The 24,323-nt window shown below is 40.8% G+C and overlaps 1 protein-coding gene across 2 annotated transcripts in view; it reads right to left on the bottom strand.

Moving 5' to 3' along the window:
* The window catches only part of CRACD (capping protein inhibiting regulator of actin dynamics), a 314,918-nt gene that overhangs the window by 173,231 nt on the left and 117,364 nt on the right, over positions 1-24,323 (bottom strand). For both annotated transcript variants that reach the window (XM_067736077.1, XM_067736076.1), the window contains exon 2: positions 8,833-8,981. The gene's annotated coding sequence lies outside the window, so the exon portion shown is untranslated. The remainder of the gene's footprint in view (positions 1-8,832; positions 8,982-24,323) is intronic.

Raw genomic sequence — 24,323 nt, 5'->3', positions numbered from 1 at the left:
GGCCACAAGCCAAGGAAGCCAGGAGGTCTCTAAAAGCTAGAAAACGCAAGGAAAGGGATTCTCCCCTCCAGCATACAGAAGGAACACAGCCCTGCTGCCTCACTTTAGACTTCTGAAACTATAACTCCTCAATGCTTACAATTTGAGAAGTCTTACAATAGGAATCCTGTTTAACTTTGTTGAGAATTTCCCAAAGTATTTAACCATAGACATTTTAAGGATTATTTTTTAAACATTCTTTAAAATAACTGTTCATGGAACCTATTTTAGGAAATAATGGTTTAAGGATTTATGCTATGGATGATGGCATCTGGAAGGGATGCAGACATTCCTGGATACATTTAGTGAGACTGAAATTCCATCCACTGTCTCCATTCAGTGAATTATTACCAAGTGTCTGTTATGGCTTTACATTGAGATATGTATTGGGATGAGGGAAGAAGGGATGAGATATAAAGACATAAAGAAAATATCACTGGGACTTCCCTGGTGGTCCAGTGGGTAAGATTCCATGCTCCCAATGCAGGGGGCCCGGGTTTGATCCCTGGTCGGGGAACTAGATCCTGCATGCATGGCACAACTAAGAAGTCCACATGCCGCAACTAAGAAGTCCACACGCCATAACACGCCATAACTAAGAAGCCCCCATGCCTCAATGAAGATCCCTTGTGCCGCAACTAAGACCCAGCACAGCCAAAATAAATAAATATTAAAAAAATATATATATATATCACTGACTCTACAGGAAGTATCATTTAGTAGGGGGTATGAGATATTTACCAAAAAATTATAAACCAGGTAGAAAATGTTAGGTTTTGCGTGTGTATGCGTGGAGGAAGGGATGACGGTGCAGTGAGCTGCTGTGGATGTTCGGAGGACAAAAAAAAGAACCACTTCTGGAAAGAGGGGGAGCTGTCAGAGAATGAAGTATGGAAGATCTGGAATATGAATTTGAAGTCCTTTAAGGACAGCTAGGCTGATGACAGGAAGAGCAAGAGAGAAGACGGGGGGTGGGGGTGGGGGCCGGGTGAGCAACCTTAGCTGTTACAGGCACTACCCAACTCAAGAACGACATGGGGAAAGCAAGACAAGCCTAGCTAAGCCACATCCTTCTCTGTGCAATAATCAGAATTATAAATCGGGGTTCTAGTTCTAAGAAATTCTTAAGTCCCACAAAACACCAAAATTTATCACAAATAAATGAAAAAAAAAGCGATAGAGGTTCTTAAAAGACTTGCGTATATATAAGCAAATGCTTAATATAAAATTTAAGTCTGTCTTAAATGTTCCTTTTGGGGGTATTTTTCCGCATGGGAAGGACCTTCTGAGGCTTCTTAAAATATATACCAGTCAAGTTTAGACTAAAGGTGCTTTTTCCTTTTTCTGGTAAATCTTCCGGTAAGTATAGTTCTCCTCAGTGTTCCCTGGGCCTCTAAACGTCTAAACTTCAGTTCAGGATTACAGTCATTTATTTCGAAGAGTCTCAATGTCAATTCTGCGTGCATGGAAGACTTTGCTTTAATAGTAAACGGTAGAGAAGGCGCATTTCTGTGCTGATGTTAGCTTCCTGTTTGGCGTGCATTTCAGGCTCTTTGGGTGCAGAAACTGTCTCCCCGTTGCTTGTTTGTAAGCCTCTGCTGCAGAGGAGTTGCAGCCATCCCGTACACGTTTGCTACAATGGTGAGAGGCTCATGGAAGTGAAATCCTGGCTCCAACTCGAACTCGTTTAGGAAACGAAACTTTGAATTTTTAAAACTTATTTCAATATGGAAAAGTAAGATTAAAGCAAGTGGCGTTTTAGGGGTGAGGAAGTCAGCAGAGCTTTATTTTGGTGGGGGAGGGGCTTTAGCCCCTAGAAGAAACAAGCCTGTCACTTTCTGCAAAGATGCCTATTCTGTCCCAGGGCTATATCCAAAGCAAATCAAGCAAATCATTTACTTCCTGAAATTTCATTAAAGAAGGAAAGGGTAGGATTTAGAGGATCAGAGAGCCCCTCCCAAGAAACATATTCACACAGGTGTGACCTCTGGAGACCGTGTGCCCCCCTTGTTTGTCTGGCAAACACCTTCTCATCTTTCAAGACAGCTCCAATGACACCTCTGGGAGGCCCTCTGGTTCCCTTTGGCAGTTGTTTACTCTGCCTTTTGTGCTTCCAGGCACTCTGTGCAAAAACTCTCTCAAATATCACTAATCGAATTTTATCCGGTTATCTGTTTACATATCTGAATTCAATTCAATAAAGTTCTGCTAGGGCAATGCTAGATTCAAAGGCTCAAAGGCAGGAAGAACTCTGGCCTTTAGAAGCTACTTCCTACCATAGGTGACAGACAAATATACAACTGCTTAGAGTTCTCTGTAATAGCAGAAGAACAGAAGGCAATGGAGAGAAGAGAGGAAGGAGGGGGTGACCAGGATCTCCTGGGTGGCAGGGTCTAATTTCATATCCTTAGCCCTTAGCACAAGGTCTGGTGCATAACAAGTTCCATACATGTTAATGAAGGGAGGGAGATGGGGAGAGAGGAGAGAAGGAGGGAACAAGGGAGGGAGGGAGGGAGAGAAGGGAGGGGAATCAACAGAAATGCCCCACCGCATCCCAGTCACTGCTGTATGCTGTCAAATCCATCAGTTACTCTAAAGTGGTATTTTCAGGCTCCTGGAAGAGATATTTCAGAGCAGACAGTTGATGATTCAATTTTACCTAGCACATAAAACAGTACATGATAATCACCAACTGAGGGAGACAAGTCATAATTTGTCCCATATTTAACTGTCATCCCACAGAGCATGTTAATAACACTCCCAGGGGGTCTACGGAAAAGAAACTTGCATTCACTAAACCACTAGCACTACACCAATTATTTCTTGGATTCTGCATTATTAGATCAGCAGGCTCTTTTGCTCCCACAAAAGGATTTAGCTAGGATTTTCGTCCCCTTAGGACCTTGTTTGCCATCCAGTTCCCCATTTCTTTGCCAGCTTCATCTGTGCAACTCATCTTGGGTTACCTCTGGCAGATGGAGAGAGGAATCTAATTTCAAGCCTCTTCTGTCTGCATCCCAAAGCCCTCCCCCAACAGCCTCTATTTCATCAGGAAGAGAAGGGAGGAGGGAGGATGAGCAACCTCCCTAAGAGAGGAGAGTGTAAAGTATTTCTCAAATTTTCGTCTTCAACGGCTGGTATCATTTTACTCCCTGAGGGGAGACTATGCTTTGTTGTTTAGGCCGGCCATATAATCTCTAGTATCCCGATGCCACAATATCAATTACAGGTTCATTTGGATAATGGGATAAATTGGTGTCCAGACTGCTAGACAAGACATAAATTGGAGGTGGTGGGGCACGATGGAGGGGAGAGGATGCTGGAGGGGATTGAGGATATAAGTGAAATAAGGTAAAGTCGAATTCTTCATACCCTTGCAAATTAAGTAGCTTAATTCTGAACTGTTACTTGTCTCATGAAGAGAAGCTCACCAGCAACCAAAGTGAAGCAGATATTCCTGAAGAGGTTTTCTTAGGTCCTAAGTAGAGAGAGATGAATTCTCCCATAGCACCCCAGCTCTCCCAGTGTAATGCTAAGAGCAGACAGGAAAAATAAATGACTTGTAATTTAAAATACACGTTTTACCAGACACAGAAGGTCATGTATCATAAGATTCTATTTATATGAAACAGCTAGAATAGGTAAACTCATAGAAACAGAAAGCAGAGTGGTGGTTTCCAAGGGTTGAGGAGAGGGAGAAACATGGAGTAATTACTTAATGGGTGTGGCGTTTTATCTGGGGGTCACGAACACATTTGGGGACGAGACAGAGGTGTTGGTGTACAATATGGTGAATGTACTAAGCGCCACTGAACAGTTCACTTGAAAGTGGTTAATTTTACGTTGTGTGCATTTCACCTGAATAAAAAATAAATATTTTATAATGAGATGTTTTCTAATTAATGGCCTAACTATTTCTCATTGCTCAACAATCTACCTGGAAACAGGGAGGATTTTATTTCCTTCCATAGTGAAAAGAGGGATTAAATAGGTCTCTAGGTTCTAACATTTGTCACCTTTTGGTTCTTCTTACAGAAAGTCTAGTGTTTTCCCAGAATGTCTGTTGCACAGAAGTAATTCTAACCTACTACCCCTGACTTGCTTGGCCCTGTACCATCAGCAGCAGTGACCAGTGTGGCCGGAGAATCACAAGTGGATGGGGTGCACCTGTGTTCACTAGCCCCTGCGCCCCCTGCCGGCCCGTGTGACCCAGCCGTGCTCTGGGGAATGCCCTTCTGTGGTGGTGACATCAGACAAAACTACGGGTCATTTCAATTCAGTACCAAAATACGAAGAACTGGCTCTCTCCACACACTTTTAGGATCAAAGAAAATAGATTTTAACAAAGAACAGAAACATCTTTGGAAGAAACACAGTTTTTTTCCCCTTCTTTTTGATACTAAGAAGAACATACGCTTCCACACACAGATCCAAAGCGGTCAGCTGTTAAGCGGAAAGAAAAGCCCAAGAACTTAGGAGGAATAAAAATCTTGAGAATAGAGGTAAATAGAAGGGAACTTGAAAAGAAACTGCAAGATTATGTAACAACAACAACAAAAATGGCTAACAATCATATTTAGGAAAAGCAGGTATGGGACTGCTCAGTCTTACCCAACACCTTCCGCCTTGTGCCCTACGCCATGCAGTCAGGGCCATAGACTAACAGGCCTCCCAAACCGTCACCCAACCAATTTTCTAAACCACTCAGTTGGTCTCCCACTCTACTTCTTGATGTAGCTGTAATCTTTCTGGTTTTGCCCTAATGACATTTTTTCCAACCATGGCTCAGTCTCATCTCCTAGACTTAATGCTTAGCTTTGAGAGTTTGGTTTCGTTGACCAAGGTTTAGACATTCTTCTGGGACTCCTGCCTTCAATGGCTTCATGCATTCAGCCTGGACCAGGGATGCTGAAACAGAGTCCCCCTAAAACTGAGTTCCTCTGCTGAGTTTATGACTAACCTCTCTATCCAAAACTTTACTTCCTTTCTTTTCCTGAACCTGTTCCCCTTAAGACTGAGGAGTATCAAAGAAAAGGGGAGACTGAAACCGTATACAAGCCCCCGTGTGTCTGTCCTTTGAAGTAAAAGGCTTTTGCTTTCGTCTTCCAGGCCTCCCTTGAGTCTCTAAACGCTGGCTCAAGAGTTAATGATTATGAAATGTGAAGATGCAGAAACAAAGAATAGCTGTTGGGCCAGGAAACTGGTAACAATTTAGACTATAAATCCAACATATCGCAGAATCACCAAACTCCCAGTTCCTTGAAAGATATAGATAAAGGCCTGACACACATTCCTAAGTTGTTTTTACAGGAAGCAGCCCCTACCAGATGAAAACTGTGACCACAAGCACATAGGCCCTAGACTGGTTGAAACCAGAAGGCTGATGAAGTTTGAAACTTCACCTTGATGCCAACCAATCCGAGAATTGTCCATGAGCTGATATGCACCCTGAAGACCCCTCCCTCACACTGCCTTTAAAACCCCTTCCCTGGGCTTCCCTGGTGGCGCAGTGGTTGAGAGTCCACCTGCCGATGCAGGGGACACGGGTTCGTGTCCCGGTCAGGGAAGATTCCACATGCCGCGGAGTGGCTGGGCCCGTGAGCCATGGCCGCTGAGCCTGCGCATCCGGAGTCTGTGCTCCGCAACGGGAGAGGCCACAACAGTGAGAGGCCCGCGTATCGCAAAAAAAAAAAAAAAAACCCTTCCCTAAAAGCCATCAGGGATTTCAGGTCTTTGGAGCATGAGCTGCCTGTTCTCCTTGCCTGGTGCCCTGCAATACATGCTGTACTTTCCTTCACCACAACCAAGTGTCAGTAGTTGACTTTACTGCACGAGGGTGAGTGGACCCAGGTTTGGTTCTGTTAACGATGTCACTCCTCCCTGTGACTCACGGAAAAATGTTCAGTTCTGTTTTGGTGAGTCCTTCCTTTTCTTGGTGTATCCCTCAAGACTAAGCCTAAAATAAGGTTCTAATATTGATTTCAGGCTCACAAATGGCTAGACAACCTGCATATCAAGAAGAAATGTTTAAATATAATGAGAAAGCAAAATATATTAAACGCTTTCAAAATCCCCTAATTCTATTGCAATATGCCAACCGACTCAGAGAGTCTTATTTTTTCCCCATGTTGTGTGAGAAAAAAACATGTGGTCCTGTCACAAAATGTTCTACATGCCACAGAAGTTGTAGCATGATTTTTCTGGAAAAAATCCTAAAAGAGGGGAAAAGCATCTGTTTCCTATGTTTGTCATGCTATGAATGAAATGCAAAATGGGGAGTGGGCTATGCAGGGGCATCTATTTTCCCTTTGATAGCAATGCTGAGGTAGAGCATCAATTTTAGGCTATCTTATGGTTAAGCAGCATGGATGAGGACTGCAATGTCGTATGTGTGTAACTCCTGTCTTAAGCTGAGCAATTCCCTGTCACCTCCATCCTGACATCACTGCCACACCATGATAAAATCACACTGATAAAGCCCATGATAAAATCACACTGACCAGGCTCTTCCGCTTACTGACTCTGACCTTGGGCAAGTCATTTAACCTTTTGGAGCCTGTTTCTCCACTTTCAAGATGGTAATAGTAATGCCTATTATTTATTATTTAAGGTGCCGCTATGGTTGAATGTGTCCCCCCGAAAGATGCATTGAATTCCTAACCCCCCAGTACCTCAGAATGTGACCTTACTTGGAAATAGGGTGATTGCAGGTGTCATAGTTAAGATGAAGTCACACTGGAGTAGGTTAGACCCTTAATCCAGTATGTCTGGCGTCCTTATAAGAGGAAGGACAGCCAAGGGAAGACACAAACCATAGGGAGAATCTCACATAGGGAGACACAAACACATAGGGAGAATGACTGTGGACGGAGAGACTGGAGTGAGGCAGCTGCAGGCCAAGGAGTGGCAGCCAATGCCAGCCATCACCACAAGCTCCAAAGAGGCCGGGAAGGATGCTCCCCTACGTGTCTCTGAAGGAGCACCGGCCCTACCTTGCTTTTGGACTTCTAGCCTGCAGAAATGTTAGACAATAAATTTCTGTTGTTTTAAGCCACCCAGTTTGTGGTATTTTGTTACAGCAACACTAGGAAAGTAATAGGGTGGTGGAAGTGTAATTTATTTATTGTATGCGTGTATATTTTAATTGCAGGAGGAAAGACACTTAGGATAAACCAGATAGACAAGAAGAAAACAAGGTAACTTTTCTTATGTATCTAAACCAAGGAAATGACATTATTTCCTCTGGAGCTGACATTGCTACTCTCCTTCCCACCCACAGGCCTCCTGGCTGTGCCTGCGACATCTGACCATGTTCCCTTCTTAGGGGCTTTGCATCAGCTGCATCTCTGCTGGGAACACACCAGGGCTAACCCCCAAATTCCTGTCATTCTTCAATAAGGCAGACCCTGCTACTCCATTTAACCCTGCAAACTGTCCTCCCACCCACCCAGCATATTCCCAATTCCCTTTACTTGGCTCTACTTTTTTCTTTTTTCCATATTCTTACTGACTTCTAATAGCCTAGTAATTTATTTAATTCTCTATCGCATGCATTATTTATTATCTTTCTCCCTCTGTGATAGAACAAGCTCCAGGAGGGCAGGGATCGTCACCTGTTTTGTTCATTGATGAGAACAAGCATCTGGAACAATACCTAGTTCATAAGAGGTGCTCAACAAAGATCTTTAAAAATCCATTATTTATTTATTTATTTATTATTTTTTGTGTGTGTGTGTGGTACGCGGGCCTCTCACCGTTGGTGGCCTCTGTTGTTGCGGAGCACAGGCTCCCGACGCGCAGGCTCAGCGGCCATGGCTCACGAGCCCAGCCGCTCCGCGGCACGTGGGATCCTCCCGGACCGGGGCACGAACCCGCGCCCCCCGCATCGGCAGGCGGACCCTCAACCACTGTGCCACCACAGAAGCCCCCATTATTTATTTTTAATTAGCCACTTTATAATTATAGAAGCTGTACCTGTGCATCAAAAAACATTATAAAAAATTAAAAACTTCAAATTCCCTCCATCCAATAATATCTCCCCGATCACGATAAACCAAAACAGTTTTTATCTCCTTTTAAGTGATTCCCTAAGGAATCCTGTCTCTTGAGGAAAAATGTCATGATAGGAATAACACCCATCTTCCAAGGTTTGGTATGTGGATTAAACCAAACAATACTTAATACAATGCTTGTTGTAACAACTAACACAGGTAGCTGTTATTTTCTCTCCTTTGATCTTGTCCTTAACTTCCACCCGTCCCCGCCCAACTTTCAAAAAGTAGGTGACAGATATCTGCAGCAAAAAGAATGGTGTGATGTTGTTCTTACAGGGGGGCAGGTGGAGAATGCCTTCCACTCCCGGCACTCAGGACAAAGCCCCCAAATTCACGGTACCAAGTTCTAAGGTCCAAACGCACCATGAGACACAAGGCCACCAACTATTCCATAGAATTTTACAACAGCAACCAATAACAGTAATTAACAATAACAATTAACACTTTTATATTGCACTCTCCCATTTGCAAAGCATTTTCATATGAAATTTTCTTTTATAGGTGAAAGAACTGGGGCTCTGAGAATTTACATGATTTGTCCAAGTTTACACAGCTGGTAAGTAAAAAGACTGGGAATTAAATCTAGAATTAGAAGATCATCAGTGACAAGGATCTTTTAACTTGCTATTTAGTGAAATGTGTACTATCCATTTTGAGTCCCATTCACAATAAATGAAATATTATTTAGTATTTTCTTTGTAAGCTACTTCCTTCCCCATCCTCTAAACAAATGACTTACCTCTCTGAATAGCCACACGGCCTTTCCTTGTTAGAGAGCTCTCCTCCAAAATTTGCTTCTTGTAAAAAGGAGACTTCACCCTCAGTGGTACATGTGCCAGGAAATAGAGTACATTGTTGAGAAAGCCTGGGAATCACTGCTCTTGTGAACTGTTGAGAAAAAAACAAAACATCAAGAGCTTTATATCACCAGTTCTCTCCGGGGACACCTTTAAAATAAATCCCTTATCCATTCTTTGGCAGAAGTCATTACAAAAGAGGCTTTTTGTTTTTGTTGTTTTTGAGGTTTCCAATTAGGTTTAGTAATATATTTTTTAATGAATTTATTTATTATTTAATTATATTTGGCTGCGTTGGGTCTTAGTTGCTGCGCACGGGCTTTCTCTAGTTGCGGCGAGCAGGGGCTACTCTTTGTTGCGGTGTACAGACTTCTCATTGTGGCGGCTTCTCTCGTTGCCGAGCATGGGCTCTAGGTGCGCGGGCTTCAGCAGTTGCGGCACGCGGGCTCAGTAGTTGTGGCTTGTGGGCTCTAGAGTGCAGACTCGGTAGTCATGGCGCACAGGCTTAGTTGCTCCGCGGTATGTGGGATCTTCCCGGACCAGGGCTTGAACCCGTGTCCCCTGCAATGGCAGGTGGATTCTTAACCACTGTGCCACCAGGGAAGTCCTAGGTTTAGTAATATTAAATTTGCATTCCTTAGCCTAAATTTATTCTAGGGCCTTCAAAGCATTTATTATAAACTGTTCCCACTTTTGAAGGGACTGAAAGAATCACATTCATGACTACTGAGGCTCCCATCCTTCCTATATACAGAATTCTCGCATTTATTTTTCATTGTAATTTAACTAAAATTCAAGGAGCTAGAAGACACAAAGTCAACCCAGCAGAGAAGTGAAGGCAGTAATCATTAGATTATTTCCTCCCCCAGAGGTAATAAAGCACCTTTTTATTCAAATACCAACCACTGTGTTAACTAGGTTGATGGGCTCCCCGTGGGCAGGGCACACACTATCGCTTCTAAACACATGAAATGAAAACCATGACGTAATGACTGTACATTTTAACTGGAAAGGAGGTGGGAAGTGTCCAGGAAACAATCCCAGATTCAAATATGCCCTTTGCAAAGTCCAGGAAAAGAAGACAACATTCTGGGGCAATGATGCAGGAAGAAATCACTTCAATTGTCAGGATGACAATGGCTGTTGGGCCCTTCTGAGGAGTTCACAGTGTGGGCTTAGAGAAGGATTCCCAGTCCTGGCTATGAGGGACGAGCTTGTATCAGACCAACTCCCACTGAACACAGCTAGAAAAGCTAGATAAAATTATTTTTAAAACCTATTTGAAGGTACTGGAGTGCTACCATGGCAGCCAGGACATGAGAGGACAAGATCTTGGGAGAAGGGAAATAGAAATGAGGCAAGTCATCATACTACTTTTCCCCTCAAGAAATCTACTGATCTTTAAGAGGCACAGGGCAAAACTGCTGAGAAGCCAAGCTGAAAGCTGCTGCTTAGAGGCCTGCTTTTGCCAGGTTCACAAGGCTGAGGAGACTCCAAAGAGAAGGGAAGTCCAGAGAAGCAAGCTCAACATTCCACCCCTCTAAGCGTTCGCTCATTGATAAATGACGTAACCCAAGCAGAAGACGGCAGCTAAGTGGCTGAGGAGTTAAACAGAGCAGTTGCCAGTTTCATGATGCTGGAGGAATGAAAATTAGACTTCAGGGCCCACCAGGCCCAGGTAAATAACCCATGCTTTCAGTTAGGACCCCTTAAAGGGCTATACCCTAGGATGAAGGCCTTAAAAATACTGGAACTGAGCCTCAAATCAGGTCAGTCCCTCATTAAAGAGGTCTGCCTTGCTCTAACTGCCTATCAGAAGCAAAAGCCAGCCTCTGGAGAAAGACACCATCATCCACAGTCTCTATGATTCGTTATACATAATGTCCTGCGTTCAATCAACAATTACTAGGCATACCAGGACACAGGCTTAAGAGAAAAAGAGACAATGAAAACAGACCCAGAGGTGACCCAGATAAAGTCATGGCACATGGTCTTTAAAATACCTATGATTAATATATTTAAAATTGTAAAGATTATAAAATATTTTAACACATATCTCTCAGTAACTCACAAAACAAGCAAAAAAAAAAAAAAGTAAGGACACAAAAGATTGGAACAACACAATTTACAAACTCAACCTTAGTAAATTTATTTAGAATACTGCACTCATCAACTGATTACGTAGTGTTTAAGGTACACACATTGACATTTATGGAAATTAACCACACGGATCATAAAAGTTTCAAGAAATTTCAACAAATGGAAACCAGAGTACTTTTTTGAACCTATTATTTAGAAGTAATACAGATTCACAGGAAATTGCAAAAACAGTATCATTTTTTAAATTGAAGTAAAATTTACATACAGTAAAATAGACTGGCTTTAAGTGTACAATACAATATACATTTTGATAAAGAAATCCAACTGTGTAATCGCCAACAAAATACAAATATGGAAACATCACTCCAGAAAGTTCCCTAAGGTGCCTTTTAGTCGATCCCCACATCCCAGAGGCAAGCACTGTTCTCATTACTATTACCACAGATTAGTTCTGCCTGTTCTTGAACTTCATAAAAAATGGGCTATAGTATGTACTCTTTCGTGTCTGGCTTTATTTACTCGGCATAATGTCTCTGAGATTCACCTACACTGCTGGGTGTCTCAAGAGTTCACTCTTCGTTATTGCTAAGCAATACATAGTCCATTGTATGAAGATACCACAACCTTTTAATATATTCCCTTATAGATGGATGTTTGGTTGTTTCCATTTTAGGGTTATTACGAGTAAAGCTGTTATAAATATTCTTATACAAGTCTTTCTGTGAATATATATTTTCATTCCTCTTGGATAAATACCTAGGAGTAGAACTGCTAGATTACAGAGTTGGTGAATATTTAACCTTACAAGAAACTGCCATTTTCCCAAAATAGCTGTATCATTTTATACTCCCATCAGTAACACGTGAGAGTTCCAGCTTACACAGCCTCATCAACATTTGGTATTGGCAGACTTTTAGTTTGTGCCATTCCAGTGCGAGGTTCTGATGTGCATATCTTCTTTGTGCAGTGTCTGTTCAAGTCTTTAGTCCATTTTTTTCAAATTGTGTTTTTTTTTTAATTACTGATTTATAGGAGTTCATTTGATATTCTGATGCCAGTCTGCATCAGGTATATGTATTACTTATATTTTCTCCCAGCCTGCGGTTTGCCTTTTCAATTTCTAACAGTCTTTTGATGAGCAGAAGCTTTTAATGCTGATGAATCTTGACTTATCATTTTTTTCTTTACATTTAGTGCTTTTGACATCCTTTAAGAAATCTCTGCCTACCTCAAAGCCTAAAAGATATTCACCTACTTTTTTTTCAAGAAGTTTTAGTGTTAGCTTTATGTTTATGCCTATGATATATCTCAAATTAATTTTTGTTTGTGGTGTAAGGAAGGGGTAAGAGGTTCATCCCCCCCCCACTTGTTCCCCTTCATCAAAGTTTTGACATATATTACAGTACGTTTTCAATTAAGCTAGAAATCAACACAAAAACGTTAACCAGAGAAATCTCAAATGTTTGAAAATTAAGCAGTACACATCTAAATAGCATGAGTCAAAGAAGAAATCACAAGGGTAATTAGAAAAATATTTGACTTAAGTAATAATAAAATGATGACAAATAAAAAGCAGTGAAATGCAGCTAAGCTATATTTTAAAAGGTCAGAAACCAATAATTTATATATCCATATCGAGGAATTAGAGAAAGAACATAGAAATAAATCTGAAGAAAGAAGAAATAACAATAAGAGCAGAAATAAATGAACTAGATAGAAAACAATCATAAGTAGAGAAAAATCAACAAAGGCAAAAAGTTGGTTCTTTGAAAAAGATAAACACTGATTAACCCTTTAGCCAGTCTTCGAAAAGCAGAGCCAAAGCTTCTCACCCCAACTCTATGACCCAAGAATCTTCTCCCTACAACACTGATTTCAGACAGAACAAGTCTCCTCATCTCCCCTATTGTTGGTCTGAAAGACACAAGGTCTATTTTACTTGTAAGAGTTTTGCTTTTATTCTTTACAGAGAAACAAATAGAGGAAAACAAAAATAAACACAAGGACGTCGCAAAGCTTCCAGAATTTTGAATGTGAGCTCTTGGTCAACAACGTTATGAGGTGAAAACAACGTTGACCTGATGTTTCATGAGACATCAGCTCCCAAGATGTGAAGCTGTCAATACGAGTATTTGAAATACTGATTTACATCCACTATCATTAGGAGTGAACCCTATTCTAAGTGCCTTAAAAGGACAACTAACAATACTGTACAGCCAGTGTGATCAGCAAGACATTTTACAGTTAAGTCTACAAAATGTGAATACAAATCTATTTTTCACTGACGTGAAGTCACTATGATACTCAATACAACACTCAGTAATAATTATTTTTAAACAAAAGACAACAAGCCACACGTCATCTGTGAAATATTTGTTCTCCCTGCCTCTGTAAAAAATGATTTAAATAATACACAAAAATCAACCAATGGTATTGATAATTTACTGATAATTAAATAATGCACAGATGAAAATTGGCAATCAGTCAAATTCACTCCTTAGTCAATAGATGAAGAAAATGTTGGTAGAGATCTGAGGAAATAAATACTTAAAAATTACTTGACATGCAAAATTTATCATACTATTGGATGAAATACAGATGTTTCTGTCTCAATAATGAAATTCATAAAGAACTATTTTTTTAGTAAGCCACTAAAGGAAGAAGGACAGCAGAAGAAATATACGTTCTAATAATAAATGACTTCTTTAATAAAAACAACTGTTTTATGGAGAGCCTGTGACATCGATGGAGTGAAGAAAGGGGTCCAGGAAAAGATAATACCAGCTGTGAAAGGCATTTGTTGCATCATTCAGAGGCAAACTATTACATAAAGGAGGTTGACTCCGGAAAAGCACCAAGTTCGACAGAATGTCAATGGCACGGTTAACTTAGTAGAATCACTGTAAAACCTTGGCATAACATGGGATTGAGCATGAAAATATTTTATACTACACAGTGGTTCCTTGGTTATATCACACCACTGCACCGAGAAGACTTGTCAACTTTTAAGTTGACTCACATTTGCTCTTTTCAAATAGACGTGTTCTAAAATATCCTGACTGCCTCAGTGAAGGCAACTGTCAGCTCTATGCTTCAGAAGAGATGTTTTTTCGTGGGGGGAAAAAACCCAAAAACCATGTATATTCTTTTTTTCCCCTCCAGATTTTCTAAATAGCGTTCAGGCTGATAATTAGTTGTCATTTACTTTTCTGATAAAGTTGATGCTTTGATAATGAGTGATAAATAACCACTTTTCAAGGAAACTGACTCTAAAAAGAATACTTTGAAAATGGGTGTTTGGAGAGTTTCCCATCAGGTGATTTTGTTGTTGCTGAAAACGATGGAAGTCATCACCTTCAGGAATCATCCTTAAATGATGATTCACACTCTCTTTCTCACACTTCCCACGACGAATTGTCCCGAGCCTAATTTTCTTGTCCGACAACTAACTGATATACCTTTAAAATACATCAAGACCACAACCACTTCTCATCAGCTACGAGGCTCCCAGGCTAGTCCCAGCTACCATCATCTCCCTCCCAGATTACAGCAGCAGCTTCCTCGTTGATCTGCCTGCATATACTCCCCCAACTCCTTCACTGCACCATTGCCCCCAGCAGCCAGAGTCATTCTATTAACAATCATCTGCTCAAAACCATCTAATGGTTTCTTATATGTCTCAGAGTAAAAGTCAAATTCCCTACAATGGCTTACAAGCTCCTATGTGATTGGTCCATTATACTATTACCTCACTGACAGCATTTCTTCTTCCCCTCTTCTTTACTTACTCCACTCCAGCCCCAACGGTACTATGACTCAAAGAAGCCAGGCATATGCTGCCTCAGGGCCTTTGCACTGGCCACTCCCTTTGCCTGTAATATTTCCCCAGATAATATTACATATTTCCCCAGATAATAATAATATTTCCTACACCTCCTGCAGATTTTTACTGAGATATCACTTTCCCATGAGGCCTTCCCTGGCCCCCATCTAAAACAGCAACTACTCCCAACACTTCCCATCCCCCTTAATTGCTTTATTTTTCTCTTTAATGTTTATCACCATCTAACATATTTTAACTACACTTGTTTATCTGTTATTGTCCATCTCCCTCTCCCACTGAATGAGGGCAGGAATTTTGTCTGTTGTATGTTCACTGTTCTAGCTCCAAAGTCTAGGACAATGGCTAACAATAATACTTGAATATGTGAATACTTGATGCTCAAAGAACAAGTAGCTTGTAAAGACCTTCATATGTACACACTTTTAAAAACTTGGAAACAGAATTTTCTAAATCTTCCAAATGAATTTTAATGAGTTTTAACTCTTTGTTAGAAATATAAAAATGTAATACCTTAATAATAATTTGTAAGAATAATTGTATGGCATGGGAAAATAACAATTATTAGCTGAATTGAAACAAAAATCTTGGCATAGTTGTTGAATGTGATTGAAAAAAATATATTTTGATTCACTAAGTGCAGCCAATGATGTCATTCTTCTATTTGGATCAATACCTCTTTATGAATTATCTCTTTTGGCTGTTAAAACTCAATTATCAAAATAAAATGAACTCATAACCACACCATCAAATGTATCACACAGCGTTAAACCAAAACAAAACAAAGCAAAAAAATGATATATATTCAGTTACTGTGCTCTCATAAAGCAAAGGGAATTTTTTTGAAATGTTAATCAATAAAATAAAATTTAAAAATTTTATCTTTATCTCACCCTTTAAAAATTTCAATTTCATGAATGTTTTATGATATTCAATATATTCAACACTTATAAACAAACATTTTTTTGTTTGAAGGAAGCGAATCTTCATTTATAGCTTGGAAACCGCTGTGCTAGAGAGTTGGGAAAGAGGGAAGAGGCACCTCTTGCCCTAGCTGAGAGAAACAGAAAAATCATCAAATAATTACCACCATGTTGCAAGTATCATGATAAAAGGTCCTTTATGACTTGGCCTCTGCCCTCCTCTATAGCTTTGTCCCTCACTACTCCTTAAATGACTCCAACTCTATAAAGTTTATGCTCCAGCAACACCTAATTTCTGGTAATTTCTCATGCACAACTCTTGATTCTGGACCGCTTTGCATGGATCTAGGGTTGCCAGGAAAATACAGGATGCCCCATTAAATTTGAACTTCAGATAAACAATAAATAATTTTTGGTGTAGGTATATCTGATGCAATATTGGCGTCTCCTGCATTTTATCTGGCAGTTCTATGCCATGGAAACCCACAATTACGGCCCCTAACTCAGGCTGAACTGGAAATGCTTCCTCAAAAAGGTAATGACTTGAGATGACACTTGTCTTCCGTTTCCTTTTCTTAGGGTGTACAAACCCTTAAAAGGATAAAGCATTGATGGCAATTCAATAATCTTGGAGGATATCTTTGGCTATTTTATAAGATTTCAGAATAAAAGTGGAGTGAGGAATCTTAACATAATACAGTATCATATTGTATCTGTCAGGATTCATTTATTGCATGTAACAGAAACTGACTTAGGCAAGCTTGAGCGAAAAATTATAGTTATTATAACTATAATCTATTATAATTATACTTACATATTTACACAGAACTTTTGGGATAAGTGTACAGATTGGCTGCGGAAAAAAAGTTTAAAACTTGGACCTACAGACCATTGCTTGTATCTGCTTCTCTCCTTGTATCTACTATTTGTTTTTCTCTCTACAGGTCATTTTTGGTACTCTATAAGGTAGGCAGAAGATGGGTCATGTCACCTTTTTTAGATCTCTTCTTTTTAACAGTACAGCCCAGATTAAGGTTAAAATCTCTTAATTCCAATTCAAATTGGACTCTGATTGGGCCCAACTGGGGTCAGTATAATTTACTATAACCTGAGAGTCAGAGTTAAACACTGTGTAAAAATGGGTGCCAGGGAGTCATCCCTGGAGAATGGAGGCCAGGGAGTGGTAATTCCCAAAGAAAAAGGAGTTGAAGGCATGCACATTTGGGCGAAACTACAAAAGGGCACCCAGCACATACAACCAAGCACGGGCTACACACAACACTCACGTCCACCACCATCACCCTCCCCATCATCACCTACTGCCATCTACAACTACCACCTCTACCACCGCCTTCACATGGTGCAAATCCTCCTGTCAATCTCCACTCTTTTTATCAAGCAGGTAATCCTTTCCTGGCTTTAAGGAAGCGGTAAGGCAACTAAAGACTGGGGTCTTTGTTACTGTCTATGCCTCCCAGCAAGAGTTTGGCTCCACCAAACCAGCTTCATGGAAGCCCCTGTACTGTGTAGGCAGCAATTTAGAACTCATCTTTCGTCCCACGCTGAACACTTAGCTTTGAACCCCCTCCCCATCTCTATTCATTTCCTTTGTCACATCCTCAGGAGGAACTTTGCAGAACCCTTGAAATGTTAACAGTTTGTTTGCAATTCAAGAATGACTACATCTGGGTGTTTCCAGACACAAAAACAAAATCAGGAATAATGAGGCCATATATAGTTGGTACCATACCCTAGGGCCTGGCTGTGATCCTTCAGTGGACCCAGAGTATGTATCCCCAGGTAAACTCCTTTGAATAAACTGAAATGTGGACATTTGCCATTTGCCATGGCCATGTGTAGGATGTTTCACAGCCCCCGCTGGCTGTGCGGTCCGCCCCCAGAAAACAAGTGCTAAGAATCAGTTCCCTGTATTTCAAGCTCTCGGTCCAGCAGTCGGGAAGCCTGGGTGTCAGGACCACATCTCCAGGATTCATTTACTTCTGCAAGTCATGATGCCTGTGACCTGCCACTTGAGAACAGATTGTAACAGAGAAACTGCAGCTGAATTTCTTGGAAGGTTTCTGCCTAGACTGGTAACCGTGATGCTGGGTCTGGCCAGGTAGAATTAGGTTTCTGTCTGAGCGGCTTCATTTTTGCAGGCAGACACAACTTCGAGCCGCGTATGCTCAGCCCATTCTCAATACCAATTGGCAAGAAAAGCGGTGACACCAGTTTTGGTGACTCTTAGCGGACAGCAGGACCTGAGTAGTGATACTATCCTCCTTTTCCTCCTGTAAGGCCCCCAACCTGACAGCAGGGCGCAGTAGAAATGATCTGGACTTCAGGCCAGGAGAGCCATATTCCAGTCTTGGCTGGATGTGAAATTACATTGTGCAGTTTAAAAAAACTGATATAAATGACCTCCTTCCCTCTCTCCTCCATCTCCACGCACTAGCGGGAGGAGAACAGAAATTCTGCTCCTTCATCTCTCGCTTTCCCAGCCTCTTACCCAACAGAACTTCTAGGAATGTGCAGGTACAAAAGATACCCCTAAAGCCGTGTGGCTGGAGATATAAAGGGGAACAATCTAAAGCCATTAGCACATGGAAACATCTTCACAGATGTCCTATCCACAAGAGTCAGGCTCAAGGATTGAAATCCACCCTTTCCCCTTCCCAGATCTTATAATTTTCTACTATTCCTCTGCAGAGAAAACACTTAGCTAAACTACAAGTTTAGACCTATACAAGTTTAGACCTATAAGATTGCTGCTACTATTAATGGTCATGAGTTAATAATTTTCTACTATTCCTCTGCACAGAAAACACTTAGCTAAACTACAAGTTTAGACCTATACAAGTTTAGACCTATAAGGTTGCTGCTACTATTAATGGTCATGAGTTAATAGTTTCCCTTTCACTGTTAAACTTCAGAGGCAAGTGGTCTACATCTTTTATTTGTCTCAGCATTGTTCTCTCCTTAACCCCTCCCCCAAATCACTCCTGATCTCACTGTTCTACTCAAATTGTACTTCTGAAAGTCACCAATGACCTCTGAGTCCCAAACAAGTCTGTGCTCAATTCACATTTGTCTTGACACTCACCACCCTCCCATCGACAGCCCTTAATATGTGATGCTGCCAACTGGACGTCACTGCTTGAATTTGTCTGTTTCTTTAGGTTCCTTGAAAACTGTCTTCCTGATTGCTTTTAACCTTCTACATACTCTTTTTCCCTTCTACTGATAAATCTTCAAAGCAAAGCAAATATTACACAGTTTTTCTAAGACTAACACTTGTCATTTTACTTTTTCATTTCTGTCATTCTCCATGCCTGGTTAGTTGTTTTTTTTTTTTTTAATCTTATTTGTTTCTTTCCTTGATGCCTCTTTAATCTGTTTTCTCTGTTAATCCAGGCTCTCATCTAGTCATGCCTGACTTTCTCAATATTCCCTTATTCAGTTAGTCTGCCTCTGCTATGCCCTAAACATTACTGTCATATTAATTCAGGAAATTCTGCTTGCATTAAGTTACTCCCTTTCTACAAAACATGCAATGACTCCCCGTTATTCATTTCTAGCTGAGTCTGGCATTCAAGACCCCCTCATCCAAAAACCTGGCCCCATTTAACCTACCCAAGCTATTTTTATTACCTAACATCTACCATCCCCCATCACAAATTATCTCTTGGACAAATCAGTGTCCTTGCATCTCACAAATATCTAGGATGAGTCTCAACTCTAAGTCTCCCTTACTTTCAATGAGCAGCAGAGAAAAACACCTGGTTTTCTCTGGACCTTGCATTTAACATTCCCACTACCACTGTGATTCATGGTCACCATTTCCAACAGAGCCACAGCACACGCATACCCCCCAGCAAAGAGCTTGCAATCTTCAGGGCTAACTGGATTCTACCAGGAAGTATTACTCCACTCAAACCAGAATGCATGTGATAGGCAGGGAGTGGCAAGCCAAGAGATGAAGAGTCCTCTGTGTTTGTAAAGCAAGTACAAACAGAACCTGAGCATCATAGACTGAACTCATTCAATTCTTTGAAGTAAAGTAGCTCACCAGATAAATACCTCTGCTGGTTGTTTGAATTACAGATGAGTAAACTAATCTGTTTCTTTATCTGTAACTTCTCAAAGGCAACTGTTCAGAAGCACATCTTAAGGAATAAACTGAAATCTCTCTGATATTTGGTTGGAGAATAAATGGCTATTTATTTCCTATATTCTTAAAGGAAATTCTAGGGTTCAGGCATGAGAGGATAGACTTAGCATGGGATCACGAACTTGTTCACCTGTTCACCAGGTATGGAAGGTAGAGGTTTGAGAGAGATGGCCAACAATCCTTTTGAGAGTACAGTACGTACTACTACTTAAGCTAATGCTAAGCAGCCACGGTTCTTGGCCAGATGATAAAAATGATCTATACTTTAGACATAATTCTAAGACAACAATTCTCAAGTGTGTAACCCTCTTGAAGGCTCTCCAGAATTTCCAATTCTCCTATTTTCATTTTCCCATCTCTTTTTCACCTCATTTTATCTTGTAAAGTACTTTTTGACCCAACTCAGCTTTGGTCTCCTTTGATGGGATTTGAGAATACAGTAGAGAATCTTCCCTGATTTAGCTACAAAGAAACTTTCTCACCATTTGTTTGCTCTCTAGCAGTGGGAATAGACTTCCAGTGATCCAGCCACACTCCAGCCCCTGATGAATCTTACCCGTTTCAGTAATGCCTTTTTTTGTGGCATTAACATAGGTAGTCTTTAACCCCCCAGAATATGATTTTATATATTAGTTTGTAAAGTCAGCCTCTGTTTTATATGTTGGTCTTATATGTTGGCTTGTAAAGCCAGTTGTGAAAATGCTGATGGTCTTTTCCCTATAGAAACCATGTGACAAATGGTTGTTAGGCTCTCAGGCTGGTTTTGTGACTAATTACCCATACCACTGCAGTAGTATGAGAAAGATACAAAGTCTTTCTGTTTCTGTGTTCCTGAATTGCATTGATCTCAAGGAAGGTGGGTAAGGATGCTTTCAGCTTCTTCTGTGTCTTTCCAGGGATTCTCTGTATATATAATATACATGTGTATGTCCTCAACTCTTTTTCCCTTTCTTTTTCTTAACACAAAAATTAGATATAATACATGCTGTCCTACATATTTCTATTTTCCCTTAACAACTGAGGTGATTGCATCAGTACAATGTAGATCGGCGTGGTTTTTTTAAATAGCTCTATGTAAACAACATGGCTTACTAAAAAAAATTAAAATATAAAGGTATTAATAATTTAATAAACTGTGTAAAGTAAATTTTAAATTCCATTTATCACTGTTAAAGCCACCACAAAAGAAAAATCAAGGCATTAAAAAATTATCCACAATCCCACTAAACTATGTTGGTTTAGTTCTTTTAAGATAGTGTTTTTAAAGTCTGGCGGGGCTTCCCTGGCGGTGCAGTGGTTAAGAATCTACCTGCCAATGCAGGGGACACAGGTTTGAGTGCTGGTCTGGGAAGATCCCACATGCCATGGAGCAACTAAGCTCATGTGCCACAACTACTGAAGCCCACGCACCTAGAGCCCGGGCTCCGCAACAAGAGAAGCGGCCACAGTGAGAAGCCCGTGCACCGCAATGAAGAGTCGCCCCCGCTCGCCGCAACTAGACAAAGCCTGCGCGCAGCAACGAAGACCCAACGCAGTCAAAAATAAATAAATCTATTAAAAGAAAAAAAAAAGGCTGGTGGATGGACTGTTCACACCAGAATCACGTCAGGTGCCTGTCAAATAGGCAGATTCCAGGGCACTCTCATACACTTATTAAATCAGAATTTCTGAGTATGGGGCCTTAGCACTGCAAGATTTACAGTTCAAGTTTGAAAACTGGTACTTGAAGGCCTTTGCTTTGCCTTAAGAGAAAAGTTTCAATGATAGGTGACATGCAATTCTGCATTCCCACTTTTTTCAATATTTAAAGCTAATGTTTTATAATAAGCATTTTTCCATATTACTAAATTGCCTTCACTATCACCATTTTATTTGCCTGCTTACTACTCCATTTCTTAATTTACTTATCTGTTCATCTGCTGTGGACTTTTAGGATCATTCAAATTTTACCTTCACATTTCTTGCTCTTTCGTATTGTCCTTTGAAACAATAAATAGTTGAAAGCCAAGACTGACACTTACAAACACATTATTCACATACAGCGCATTGAATACAATTTCGCATTTGAGACAAGTTGATTGAAGCCCACCGTGTCCACAGCACTGTGCATTTACACTGGGGGCCAACCAAGATGAGGAATTCAAGACCCTACCTATCAAGGAGTTTAAAATCTAGTAGATAGTTTACAATCTGGAAATAATCAGCCAAAGTTCTATTTAATGTCAGTCCTGGGAGGCAGTTGCAATGTCCTGACCCAGATGGCAGTTTTAATGCCTCCAAGGTAGCTACTCCTATGATCCCTAGTTTGCAGAGGGAGAAACTCCAGCTTAGGTTAATCAAGCAGTTTGCGCAGCATCACACAGTAAGTGGAAGAACTGAGATTTGAACCTGGACGGTATGACTGTAAGGCAGGGATTTGCAAACGTTTTCTGTAAAGGACCAAACAGTACATGTTTTAGGTTCTGGGGCCAGACGGTCCCCGATGCAAGTACTCAACTCTGCTGTCTCAGAGAAAAAGCAGCCACAGAGGATACTTTAATGAACAGGCGTATCTAGGTTCCAATAACTTTACTTCCAAAAACAGGCTCCTGTTCTAAGATATATAGTCTTTATTCCCAGGCTATTCTACTTCCTCATTCAGCCAGTCTGATATATTGAGCATCTTCTCCATGCAAGGTAAACGCACAAATGAAGCCACAAATGAGGCTGCAAAATGAATAAAATGAGTCTCTGCCCTCCAAAACTCCAAGGTGAGAAAAAGATCATGTAACTTTGAGTAAGACATTTAACCTCTGTCAATGACTCCATTTTAAAACTATAAATATTGATAATATTTCCCTCATACAACACAGATGTTGTGAAGATTAATGAGACAGTTCACGTATTCTGATTTACTTAGCTGAATGACTTTTTCTTATGTTAAATTGTTCCTTGCTCTTTCGAAGTCCTAAAGGAGATGAGTAAATAAACCAATCTATCCTTTGCTCATGTAGGAAGGAATCCCCTTACATTAGTAAACTAGCAATTTTTATCCAGTATTGCAACACTTTATTTTTATGAAGCACTTTTAAAATTTATATGTAATTTTCTACTGGGACCAAATAGTTTTGGTTTTTTTTAAATAAATTTATTTATTTTTGGCTGCCTTGGGTCTTTGTTGCTGTGCACGGGCTTTCTCTAGTTGCGGCAAGCGGGAGTCACTCTTCGTTGCGGTGCACAGGCTTCTCATTGCGGTGGCTTCTCTTCTTGCGGAGCACGGGCTGTAGCGCGCAGGCCTCAGTAGTTGTGGCATACGGGCTTAGTTGCTCCACGGCATGTGGGATCTTCCCGGATCAGGGCTCGAACCCATGTTCCCTGCGTTGGCAGGTGGATTCTTAACCACTGTGTCACCAGGGAAGTCCCGACCAAATAGTTTTTAAACTTTTATTTCTTAACACAATAGAAAGGAACACAAAGGAAAAATGGAAAGGAACACAAAGGAAAAAAAATATGTGTAATTCAGAAACACCGTGATATGTGCTCAAAGTTACACATCCATGATATCCTCCCGTTATTTAGATTTTCTGAGTTATAAAAGTTCTTTGCTTGTACCTCACAGTCATTCTGACATTCATGGAGTCTCTGTAAAAACAGTCAGGAAGAGTCAGTCATTTACTCTTACAGGGTAGTTTTTAAATTGCTCAAAAAAGTATACACCCAGAAATAAAAAGGGAGGTGACTCCCCTGGTGGTCCAGTGGCGAAGACTCCACGCTCCCAATGCAGGGGGTCCTGGGGTTCGATCCCTGGTCAGGGAACTAGATCCCACATGCATGCCACAACTAAAGATCCTGCGTGCTACATCTAAGACCCGGCACAGCCAAATAAATAAATAAATATTTTTTTAAAAAAAGATTAAAAGAAAAGAAATAAAAAGGGAGGAGATACTGATACATGCAACAATGTGGATGAATCTCAAAAGCATTATGCTGAGTGAAAGAAGCCGGACACAAAAGACTGTATGATACCACTTACATGACACTTGGGAAAGGGCAAAACTATGCAGGCATATTTCAGATCAGTGGTTGCTGAGGCTGGGTACAAGAAGAGGGGACTAAATGGTAAAGGGACGTGAGGGGACTATCTGGAGTGATAGGAATGTTCTGTACTGATTGTGATATGGCCACATTGTTCAAAGTGCACCTGGAAAGGGCCGAAGTTTGCTGTTTATAAACTAGACCTCAATAAACCCGTCCAAAACTACTATAGAGAGTTCCTCGGGCAAAGATAAATGGAGAACAGGCCCCAAAGGTTGCAGTCAATTGCTCTTCAGGTTAAATTCCGAACGGGAGCTAGCACTGGGATCTGGGCCAGAGGCACTGCATTTGCTGACTCTCAAAGACAGCCCAGCACGCACCTGG

This window comes from Pseudorca crassidens, chromosome 4, assembly GCF_039906515.1.
Source record: "Pseudorca crassidens isolate mPseCra1 chromosome 4, mPseCra1.hap1, whole genome shotgun sequence".
In the NCBI taxonomy this organism is placed as follows: Eukaryota; Metazoa; Chordata; class Mammalia; order Artiodactyla; family Delphinidae; genus Pseudorca; species Pseudorca crassidens.
The sequence above is the reverse complement of the archived record's forward strand: the minus strand, read 5'-3'. Positions and strand labels throughout refer to the sequence as shown.